The following is a 12,204-nucleotide window of genomic DNA, read 5'->3' as shown; positions in this document are numbered from 1 at the left end:
TACTTCTTTCTTTTTTGCAGATCTCTTTAACATTTGACTTAATTGAAAACATCTGTATTCTCATACCAGCTTCTGTATCAATCTGTTATGATATGTTTTAGTAGAAGTATATGAAGAAAATCACACTGGTATGTGATTGGAAAGGGGAGGATAATTTTAATAACCCTGTGAGATAATTGTGAATATTCTTTGATACGATACCAATACTCAGAAAGTGGTAATTTCTCAAAGGTTACTTACAATGTAGAATCCAAAACCCTATCAATGTTTTGTGCTCTGTTATATTAAAGTCCATTCATTTGTTCTGGCCTTTGAATGTGTCTTTTACTTTTGCATAATTTCATATTATCGTGCATTGGTCATTTGGAAAATATTAGTTCACTGGCTTATGCAGATCTTCTAAATATTGACACATTTCATTCCATAATATAAAAACACTATATTTGTTGATGTTGCCATCACAATCAACAAAAGCCTTAACTGTTGACAAGCTGCAAGCTCACAGTGGCCAATATAAGGTTTCCAAAATTCCAAATTTTTTCATAAAGTCTCAAGGTTTATCACCAGCAGGAAATACTGTCAGTTTAATTCCTTGAACTGACAGGCTTACTTTGTTCATTTTCAAGAAAAATTCTGCCAAATACCAAATTCTGAATAACCGTAGTTGTCTGTCAATTGTTCTTTCAAGTAAAAATAGTGTTCCCTGAAAAAAAGAGCTGGGTTCAGCCCATCAGTCAAACAATTGCATATGCTTGAGACGACCACTGTACTTCAGTAGGCAGCTGCAGTGGTTAGTGTTTCAGATTCCTTTACACAAAATAATTAAATATGCCTATTGAATGGTGGGAATTTAATAAAATTAATAAATTATACTGCTTCCTCAAGGATATTCCTAACCAAAACTGGCATTTGTTTTTTAACTGCATGTGCGTACGTAGTCATGAAAATGCCAATTTAGTGCCTCTGCTTAATTTGTGCTAAGGCATCGGCAGTTTTACCCCCCACCCTGTGGCTTTTCCACCACCTGTGAAGACAAATCATATCTTAGTATTATTATGAAAATGTCCTGATCTCTTGGACCTCATGGAAGGGTCTTGTGGGTGCCCAGGAGTCTGCAAACCAAACTTCTGAGAACTGCTAAAATAACTCATTCGGTTCTATAATAATAATATCCCCACTTAACAGATGTAGAAAGGGCCACATAGGGAGGTGAATAACAAGCCCCAAATGACGACGGAGGCTATAGTTAATACAGTGGTGTGCACTTCAAAATCTAAGAGGGTAAGGGGCCAGCCCAGTGGTGTAGCAGTTAAGTTCGCACACTCTGCTTTGGCAGCCCAGGATTCGCAGGTCAGATCCTGGGTATCGACCTAGCACTGCTCGTCAAGCCATGCTGTGGTGGCATCCCACATAAAATAGAGGAGGATCTGGCACAGATGTTAGCTCAGTGACAACCTTCCTCAAGCAAAAAAAGGAATATTGGCAATAGATGTTAGCTCAGGGCCAATGTTCCTCACACACACACACACACACACACTCAAAATTAAAAGGGTAGATCTCATGTTAAGTGTTCTTCTCACAGACACACACAAAGGAACAAAAGGAAGCTTGGAGAGGTGTTGGATATGACTATACCCTTGATTGTAGTGATGTTATCACACATATTTGCATATTAAATAAAAATCCAAACATCAAATTGTGCACATTAAATATGTGCAGTTCACATATATCAGTTACGTCTCAATAAAGCTGTTAAAGAAAAAACAGGATTTTAAACCAGGAAGTCTGGCACTATTGTTTGTGCTATTAATTACTGTACTATATTACCACTCAAAGCAGAACTAAAGGTTTCAAAACTGAGTTAAGGAACTATGAGTTTCAGGTGTAACTCATGGTCATGACTCTCAAAGTTACTGCAGTTGATTACTAGGGGACTTGACATACGAGAAAAGAATAAGCTAAATGCTGAAACAATGGAGGAAGGTGAAAACATGTCTTGGGCCTGGCTTTTCATAATAATCAAAGGTTTAAAGTATATTTTAGCGGGTGTTGTAGATTTCAGAAGATGAAATATGACTGGGCTGGGGCAGTGGAATAATTATCTACAAGTGGAAATAAGACCTAGGCAGACCTCTTTTCTCCCAAAGAGATCACGGGGGAAATAAAAAATAACTTTATTGGAGAGGGTTGTACAGGAGATTCTCTTTAACTATGGACATTCTAAGTTTAAATTTAAAGGAGAAAGAGTTGTTTTTGTGAAAAAGGTCCTGGACAAGGGATTTGCACATATTAGAACAGGATGTAAATTACATCCTGTTCACAGTATATTACAGAAGCAACACAGTATATTACAGAAATGAGTTATACATATCCTAAAATGATTAGAGTTAACTGTCAAGACGTATTTCTTCTTGGGCAGTTCATCTGAACTCCACATCTTCTACCCTCCAATATTTGCTGGAAGATTTCAGTTTATAACTGAATAAGCAAAAAATAGCCTCAAGGAAGAGAACTTACATACGACTTTCAGCATCTTAAAACACATGCTTACTGGGACCAAACAGCTGATAAAACAATTCTCTTAGGTATATACAAACTAGCTCACAATTACACACCAGCTAAACTTGGTAGATGTTTCTGCTTATGGAAGGTATACTACACAAAGATACTGCCTTTTTAAGAAAATAAAACCCAAGAAAACAAAAAAGCCCAAGATTTAAAAAAAAACTTAAATTCTCAGTGATCTCCCTGTTCCCTCATTTATTTTTCCACAAGCTGTGTCTAAACTCAGACAAAGTTATCAGTTTACCGTTTAATGATATGGTCACTTAAATGCATCACAACCCTAGCAAGTAGACTTTCATTTCAAGCTTATGTTACACATAGTTTCCGATGACTTTCTTTTTTCATGCCTTGATGTTTCCAATATTGAGATTTTGCACATTTTAGACTCCAGTTCAGTTTTACAAGATTATCTACACTATTATTGAGATACTTTTCCAAGCTTTATTTTCTTTAAATTCTGTTTACATTGGCTAATTCCAGTCCAAAACTTGTAACAATTTCTATTTCTTAACCTGTAAGATTTAAAGTTTTCCATTGGGCTTTTAATATCTGCCATAATTTACCCTTGCAGACATTTCTGACATTTTTGTTTCTATAATGAACCATTTTTACTTATTCCTTACTAATGTCCTCCCTTTAGTTTCCTCACTGCCCCAAGTATATATGGAGATGAAATGAGTGTTCATTTTCCTCCCACCATGAACCTTGATAACAATTTCTTGACTTTACTTCTCTCTCCAATCAAATTCTCTCTTTCTCCTTCTCTCCTTGACCTATTTCTTCCGGGAATGTCCATAATGGTTTTAATTGAGACCTCACAGTTTAACTGTATGCTGTTCTCTTGTATTCACTTTTATTTCACTCATTTAAAAACTTGCCTTTTAAGCTATGCCACATTTGACCACCTATTCGAATCTCTGTCCATCTGTCATCCACTTTTTCTTCTCTGATCCTTGCCCTGGTAGTGATTGGGTCCCTATTAATGATGGCAGACTATGTCTTCCATTCTCCAGCCACAGCTGTCTGGATTGAAGTGGACCCTTGACTAAGACCATACCGGTCAGATTCTCTCCCTGAAAAATTTTTAATTTTTACTGAGATATGCTAGTTGGTCTGTGATGGTTGCTAGAATGCAGAAGATGCAAACTCAGAATCTGCAAGGGTGGCTGTGTTTAATCATGTGAATACTAAAAAAGAGAAAGCTGGTTTTCAAAAGAAAATAATGCGTAGATAAACAGAAATGAGAGATGGATAACATTGCCAAGACATTAGGTGGTTTTCTCAATTTTGTTTGAGGCCTTCCTGAATCACACTGCTCTTCCTACTCTTGGGTTCCATCATGCACCATGGTAGTGTCGGGGTGGGAGAAATATTCCTCTACTCTTCTAGATTTTTCTGGCTGGTATAAGAATTAAATTGACATGAGACAGAATAACAGGAGAAAATAAGACAAATTTAATAACATGGGAGAAATCCAGGAAAATTGAGTAACTCACCAAAATGGCTGAAGCCACCACCTTAAATACCATCTTCAGCTAAAGACAAAGGACAATATTGCGAGTAGTGTTTTGAGACTTCAGAGACTTCAGAAGAGAATTCACATGGAGATGGAAAAGCAAATGTGTGATAAACAAATGTTTGCCATGACTTGCAAAGACAATGACATATGGAGATGACTTTGATCAAATGGGCCTTGCTAGGTTCCTCCCTGTCTACTGCATCTAGTTCATATTATACTATAGTTAACTATGACGATAGCTCCTTCCTGAAGCAGGTCTTTTATCTTAAATTCTTTTAGGCTTTTGGGGGAAGGTCAAAGTTTATTCCTGAGTCTTTTGATCTTAAAAGTAATCAAGACAAAGACACATTTTGGGGTAGCAAATTCTGCTGTCCAAGAGTAGCATACGTATTTTTGAAAAAAGGTTCTGTGACTTGTCAGCATGTGTTTTTTAGGATAAAAGAGATTTGCCCTTTAGATTGTATGTGTCCTATTAGGTTGATTTTGTTTGTTTGTTTTTTAATCATAGTAGAGTAGATGTTCCTTATAGATACTTGAAGTCTGGGGAAAAAAAGACGGTACTTGTGTTACAAAGATATCAGACTGGTTATGGAACATACGTGAGCTTTGGAGTGAAAAAAAAAAAAAAAAACCCTTGGGTTTGAACATCTGATCTGCTTTTTACTAGTTGTGAGTCCCAAAAAAAGTTTTTTTCTCTGAGCCACTAATTCCTTTACCTTATTGATGCTATATCCTCAATCTTTAACACATTGCCCGTCATGTAGCATAGTAGGCACTGAAATACAAGGACATTTGATTTGCCAAGGACGTTTTGGGCAGAAGTAAGCAAATTTTAATTTCCTTGGATGTTTCACCTATTTGGGAAAAAATTAACAGGAATCTGAGGGATTCCCACAGGTTTCTGTGGATAAAAGCTTATCAAATGATTATGGAAATGGACACAATTGTATGGAAACCCACAAGTAGAATAGATGTTAGTGTAAACTTAGGGTTAGCTCTTCACTTGGGCATTTTCTTGTTGAAAAAAATTACTAATACATTTGAGTGGAATCTCCTACTTGGGAACTGATATCCTGAACGGCCGTCTATCTAAATCTATAGACTTGGGAGGAGATTTTTAATGTATTCCTCATTTTCAGTTTCTTAAATATTTGTAAATTAACCTTAACAACCAAGTCCCATTTGATAAGAATGGACACAAATATGTGCTTTCTTTTATTTTCTGTGAAATTCGTTTTCATAGAATGGTGATTTTTTTTTTTAATCTGAAAGCATTTTCCTCTACTTATAATGATATATTCATTAGCATGATTTTTCTTAATGTCTACCCAGTCACCTCCATTAGACTATAAGCTCTGGGAAAGTAGGAATTATGCCAGTGCTTGCTCAATATTTTATTATTAGTGCTGTCAGAGTACTTGAAAGATAATAGGCATTCAACAAATGATAGCTGTTGAATTAATAAATGAATGAATTAATGAATTAGCTTGAATTGAGGGGGTGACATTACATCTTTCTGGCCCTTTGGAAAATGCATTAAATTCAGAGATGAACACATAATTCATTCAGATTTATCAAACTGCTAATACCTGCCTGGAACAAAGTTCTTGCTTTTTAAACTTGGCCACACATAACTTTTCCCAGAATGGAAATTTTAATAATTAGCTTTGTTTCCTACATCTGTTAAACATATTTGTATAAAATGGTACATACATTTCAATTTTTAAATCTTCCTTAAGGTCACATTTTAGCATGTGTTAGCTGGTATTAACTACTTGGGAGTTTGACTTCATCTGTGCCTAAAGTTATGGCTAAAATGAGTTTATAGACAGCATCTGTCCCATATATTTTTATCATTTTAAAGTAAAGAAAAGATACTGAGTGATGAATGAATTAAAATAGTTTAAACTTGCTGTTGAGGAAAGAATGATAAAAAAGCAAATTGTGTTTAGGAAGGGATGGAAACAGTAATAAATTAGTGTAAACAGATATAGAAAAATGTAGTTGATGCCAAAAATACGGATGGGAGTTAAACCATTATTTTCAGTGGTCTAGAGCCAAAATACCATATAAAACAGACTCACAGATTGGCAGATTTATGAGAGAGTCGTAAAAACTAGTGATCATAAAGTTGTTAGAGGAAAAAAAATCTAAACACCGTTTACTTTGATTAGATTCAAGATTGAGCTGAACTAAAGCTCAGAGGGGAAGAGGAATTTTGTGGTCCAGTAAACTTCTCCATATTCTTCACATACTGTACCAGTATTTCTGGGAAAGACAAATAGCAAGAGATGTCATTTTATCACTCACTTCCTTAAAATGAGAATAACTAAGAGCTGATACTCATGGAGTATGATTTCAGGCCAGGCTCTCGAGTTTCAGTTCTGACTGTATATCACCATCTTAGACTGGACCCCCATCATCTCTTGCTTGAATTACTACACTAACTTTCAACATGTTCCCTGCTTCTGCTCAGCCTATTCTACTATAGTCCCTTCTCAACACAACAGTCACAGGAATCATTTTAAACCATAACTCACATCATGCCTTTGCTCTGCTAAAACTTTGTGATTGTTTCCTATTTCACTTGGTTAAAATCAAAGTCCTTTCAATCACCTTTGAGGTCTATATGACCTGACCCTTCATTCATTCTTTGATTCCATCTCCTCCTGCTTCTCCTTTTCTCCTTTCCCTCCAAATCCCTTGGCCTCCGTGCTGTTCCTCAAAGAACCAAGACATGTTTTCAACCTAGATCCTTAGCACAGGTTGTTTTCTTCTTCTGGAATGTTCTTCCCCTAGATATCTTCATTGCTAACTTTCTGACCTCCTTAAATTCGTTTTGTTCAAATGCCACCTTTTCAAAGAGATCTACCACTATTAAAAACTGAACTCCTCTCTTCGACCTCCCCCAAACACTCCTTATTACCTCTTATCTTGTTCAGCTCTTTACTCTTCATTCTCTAATATGCTAATTTACTTATTTATTAATTTATGTTTTCTAATTGCTTTCTAACCCTCACCAGAATTTAAGTTCATCAAGAATAGGGAATACATTTGTTCATGATGTATCTCAAGTGCTTAAAACAGTGCCTGACATAGAGCATGCTCAATAAATATTCAGCAAATGTTTGTATTATCTCATGGAATCCTCACAGAGGTTCCATGGGGGTTCTATTATTATATCACTTATGGTTAAGAAGCTATGGTTAAGTTTCATGACTTCTCATTGATTTTAAAATTAATGTTGTATAAAATTCACATACACTACTCCTAAGTATTTCTAAATGTAGTTTTTATGAGAAGAATTGGATTACAGTTTAAGGAAACTTCTGAAACATGAGATAGCTTGATTTTTTAATTAATTGTTTTTCCCATAAATGGATTTAAAATTCCTGAGGCTAATATACAGCATTTTTATTGACATTTTTGCTTTGAAAATTGTAATACCATGATAAAAATTCCTTCCAAAAGATTATAATCAATCTTCCATTTCTGTTTATATCTGAGAATTCAAATTCATCACTTCCACTGAATTCTGCAGTCATTGGCTCCTAATTGGGCTTCTTGTGCACTCTATCTCAATTGCAGGGCAAATCTTTCTGAAGTATCTCATTACAAAGGCAGAAGGCTGGCAATAAACATCTTCTGCAGCCTACATTTCTGCCAGGAAAGGGCTTCGCTCCTCTGACTAGCTAATGGTGTTCTAGGCTCCTAATTGTCTCACATCAAAGATCCCCAAATACTTAAGTGTCCTCCGCAGAAAAACAAAAGCAACCACAATGTCAGAAATAAAGCCCCATTACATATTCTAGAATGAGGGAAGCTGCCTGGCTCAGCAGTCAGCCCTTGAGAGACGAAAATGAAGACTCTGAGCAGCTTGCATCACTCTCTGGGGAGACTCTACTTAAACAGGGCACCCGATTGCCTCCCCCCTCTTAGGTCCCCCCCAACCTTCTTTTCAGTTGTGCTTCAAGATTTTGTGTCTGACTGGAAGTCTAGAGGAGGTTAAGGAATTTTCATAAGTTGCTGCCACAGATGACAATCTCTATTAAATGTATTTCCAAAATCAAGAGAATTTTCAGGAAAAATCCAGGAGCAGCTTCCCCATACTCCAGCAGGAGAGACTCTTATGAGATTTGAACATCACTAGAATGCTTTAGAGGATGACGTTTGAGTTCAGAGAATTATTTTTATTTATTGAGTATAGTGGCTATGAGTCCAAGTTCTTAACCTGGGACCACATCTTGTTTGTTAAATTTAAACAAGTTAATATATGTTTAATAACTTCGAACAGTGACTGGAACATAGCAAATATCCAATAAGTATTAGCTATTATTAGTAGTAGTAGTATAAATATCATTACCATTATTAAACACTCATAGTGTGCTAAGAGTTATGTTAAATCTTATTTCACCCTTTCAACAACCCTGTAATGTAGGTATTATTTCTTTTCAATTTAGCATTGAGAAAATTGAGGCTAAAATCGTTATGTAGAGTGCACATGGTCACTCCATATGAGGGCATTGCTCACATTGCTGCAGTCACATTCCTGTAAACTATAGATTTGGTCTATGGATGCATTTTCTCTGGTTCAAAAATATAAATATTTGTGTTTCAGCACTTTGAGTCTGACTATGCAGTCTTCACTTGGATGCCATCAATGGTCACTTCCTTATATGTACCCTGCAGTCTGTAGTCATTTTTGTTTATTTATCCTGCCTCTATTTTCAACAAATATTTACTGAGGGCCTCCCGCGTGCCAGGCACTATTGTAAGGATGGGAATTATAGCTTTAAACACAGTAGAAAAACACACCCCACATACTTTCTAGGAGTTTGCAACCTCTGTTGCAGCACATTCATCATTTCACAATGAGAATATCTGATGGCAAATATTTTGCAGTTAAGACAACACTAAGTATGTTGCCTGTCCAATAGAAAATTAGAACCTGGTGTATCTTTAAGAGTCTTTCGACAGGTCCTCTTAAACAGAAATCACAGTTGGCTGCCTCACATCTAATTTGGGAAGCATCAGAAACAATTTTTGTCCTTAAATAGCTTCTGGACTTACGCATACAGCACTAAAAATCACCATTTCAAAAACTCATTTCTTCCGGTTAACACAATGTCTCTAGTCATGTAATACTAGAATATGCATTTCTGAAGAATGTTAATACTGATGTAGTAGCCATCTTATACATGCATAGGCAATATATATGGATAGATATAGATAGTGAGTCTAAGGACTTAATCATTGCGCAGTAGTTACAAAACCCAATTATCATAAGTTGATCATGTTTGAAAATAAAGACATTTTGATGGCAGAATAAAATGGGAAAATCACAGGCTGAAACTGGGGATGCAGAGCAGCTGGGAAACTCTTGATGGAGTTATCAATGTAGGCTCCATGACTAGCTCTTGGGGTGGGAGATATAGCAGGTGTGTTCTATTTTAATTGTTTCTTTTCTCTCTTTTACCCCCAGTACTTTATGTGAATAAAACTGGTAGTGACTAGTTTCGGGTTTTAAGTGGCTTATGGTGTATAGTTTATGCCAAAATTAACATCACTCATGATGACTGCTGAATGGATTTTGTGGTTCTCTTTGTTACGCTCATATGATTTTCACTGGGGAAAATGACAGGGGTGGATGCTGAGGAACAAATCAGGTAGCTGGGCTGGATAGATGCCTTTGGCACCTCCAGATCCATTCTTCCCCATTATACACCCTGTTCTCTTCCTCGAGAGGATGACTTTTGTAGCCTTCATCCAGTCTCCTTTGTCCTCTGACTTTGAGTTGGGTTCAGCCCATGGGGGCATCAGCTGATGCTCAGAGGGTGGGAGGAGAGTGAGGTCACCTATTAATTCCCTTGGTCGTCTCCCTGCCGAATGTGTTTTGGCAGTGGCTTGTTTCCTCTTCCAAAGGCCATAACTCTTGCCAGTTAGTCCTATCCTACAGTTCTGACTTTCTGTAGCCACTGTCTTATCTTGCTCATTTAAACCTAGGCTGGTAACAACTTTATGCTGTAGTTAGCACCAGGCTGCTTCATCCTCCCTGTGGATTTCCCTCAACCTCAGATATCTTTGTAAATACTCCCTTTGTTATAACTTTCCTCAATTTCCCCATTTGTTTCCAGTCTTGTCTCTGATTGATTCATATCACCTTAATAAAAGATAAGATTAGCTATTCCTGATGCTAACATACTCCTGATAATAGCTAATACTAATTGAGCAAATGCAGTTTGATATTTATATATTAATCTTTCCATGAACACTGCTATCTATGTATTGTCTATTTCATTCTCATAATAGCTAAAGAAAATAGATTATTCTCCCCATTTTCCATTTGAATAAACAGAGGCCAGTTAAATAATCTGTCCAAAATCAACCAGATTGTTAGGAGCAAAGAATTGAATCCAAGAGTTTTATTCCAAATCCACTATGACTTGTAGAGGGCTTCATATTTCGTACTAGAGGGAATAACTCTATAAACAAGACAGCAAAGTAAAGGACCAGGGCCAGCAAATGATGACCTGAAAGAACTAGAAAGGAACAAAAGTCTAAATTTATAAGACAAATGAAAAGGTTATCCAAACCCTGTATAAATAGGAATATGTATTAAGGAATTAGGAGGAAAAAGCTAAAACGTATTCAGGTGCCAAGTGCTTCTGGATCAAAGGCATTTCAGAGTTGAAATATTATTGGTTGCAAAGTATGCAATTTCCAAAAAGAAGGCTTCGAATTATACCAGGATTAAAATCTTACTTGAGAGGCATTTTCACATGCTTACTCAAATGTTGTCTTGAATTCTCTACTTCTCCCAAAACATCTTTCTGCCTAATGGGATTAAAGGAAAATCAAAAAGGAAATAGGAATGTTTTCAAATTTAATTCAAATGTAAGTAATCTTTTTCTTCTATTTTTAATCATATATTATAACACAAAACACATTTTACTCAATTTCCCATAAAAAGTGGAAATATTCTGATAAAATATCAGGGCCCTTGGCATAAGATATGAAATAATCAGAATGCCCAAGGAAATGAAACTTTCTATTTAACAAGAATTAAGAAGGAACAATTCTGCTTCCTTCCTGTGAAAATATTTTAAATTATTTACAAATGATTTTATCTCAATAATCTCAATATAATAAACATAACTAAATCTGTTTTTGATTTTTGAAGAAATATTTAGTGTTTTAGGAAAATTACTGTTTGGATTTTCATTGTTATAAGCAAAGCAATAGATACAAATGCTGTAAGAGACAGAAGCAAGCTCTAAAAATACCCACCGAATATCACCGGAGATTTTTTTGGTTTGCTTTGTTGTGTGTACATTTAAATGATTGTTGAAATCCAGTATTTCATTTATGAACATTTACATTATAAATTTCTTCTATTAGCTAATAAATACAATGATAATAAACCACACATTTATTCTATGGTTTAATATTTATTATACTAAATTTAATTTGTATGTTACCTTGTATGAGGTGAGAAGTATTATCCGGTCTATTATTTTTCTTTCTTTTGTAAAGGCTGCCAGTTAAGTCAGCATCAAATTAGTACTTTATTTCTCTCTGGTTTCTTATACAATTCTCTTTCTCTCTCTCTCATCCCATGATTCAGGAATATTTGGCTGCAATTAACATAAAACAACTTCAGTCAGCTTGAACAAAAAACAGATAAAAGGGTTCATGGGATAACTCAGATTTAAGGGTAGTGTTGATTCTCAGCAAAGGACGTATACTGGAAATGTCTCAAGCTTCTGTTTCTGGAAACTGCTTCTTTTATGGAGGCTGCCTCTCTCCTTCTCTCCCCTGTCCCTGTCCCTACCTCCCCAGGTGTACTTTTCTCTTCTTGCTCTCTATTTGTCATAATTCTAGCTAAGTGGACATTCTCTCAGCCCAATTCCAAATTCTATGCAGAGAGAAATTGCCTGGCCCAGTTGGGTCAAGAGGTTGCATATTGTCCTCTAAATTATGGCCAGGTCACATAACAAAGCATCATCACTGAGGGGTCACCTCTCATGAGAAAGGGGCATTAACAGAGAAAAAGGAGTTTTGGAGTGACCTGGGGAGACACACAAATTTTTATACCCTCCCATTCATTGGTGGTTTCTGAG

General features: G+C 36.0%; 1 long non-coding RNA gene across 1 annotated transcript in view; it reads right to left on the bottom strand.

Annotated features, from left to right (window-relative positions):
* Positions 1-11,957, bottom strand: part of LOC111775765 (uncharacterized) — a 52,141-nt gene extending 40,184 nt beyond the window's left edge. The window contains exons 1-2 of the long non-coding RNA XR_002811745.2: positions 11,563-11,957; positions 10,847-10,918 (exon numbers count right to left, since the gene is read on the bottom strand). This is a non-coding gene — a long non-coding RNA (uncharacterized lncRNA). The remainder of the gene's footprint in view (positions 1-10,846; positions 10,919-11,562) is intronic.
* Positions 11,958-12,204: the final 247 nt, after the last annotated feature.

This window comes from Equus caballus, chromosome 11, assembly GCF_041296265.1.
Source record: "Equus caballus isolate H_3958 breed thoroughbred chromosome 11, TB-T2T, whole genome shotgun sequence".
Classification (NCBI taxonomy): Eukaryota; Metazoa; Chordata; class Mammalia; order Perissodactyla; family Equidae; genus Equus; species Equus caballus.
This window is presented reverse-complemented; position numbering and strand designations above follow the sequence as displayed.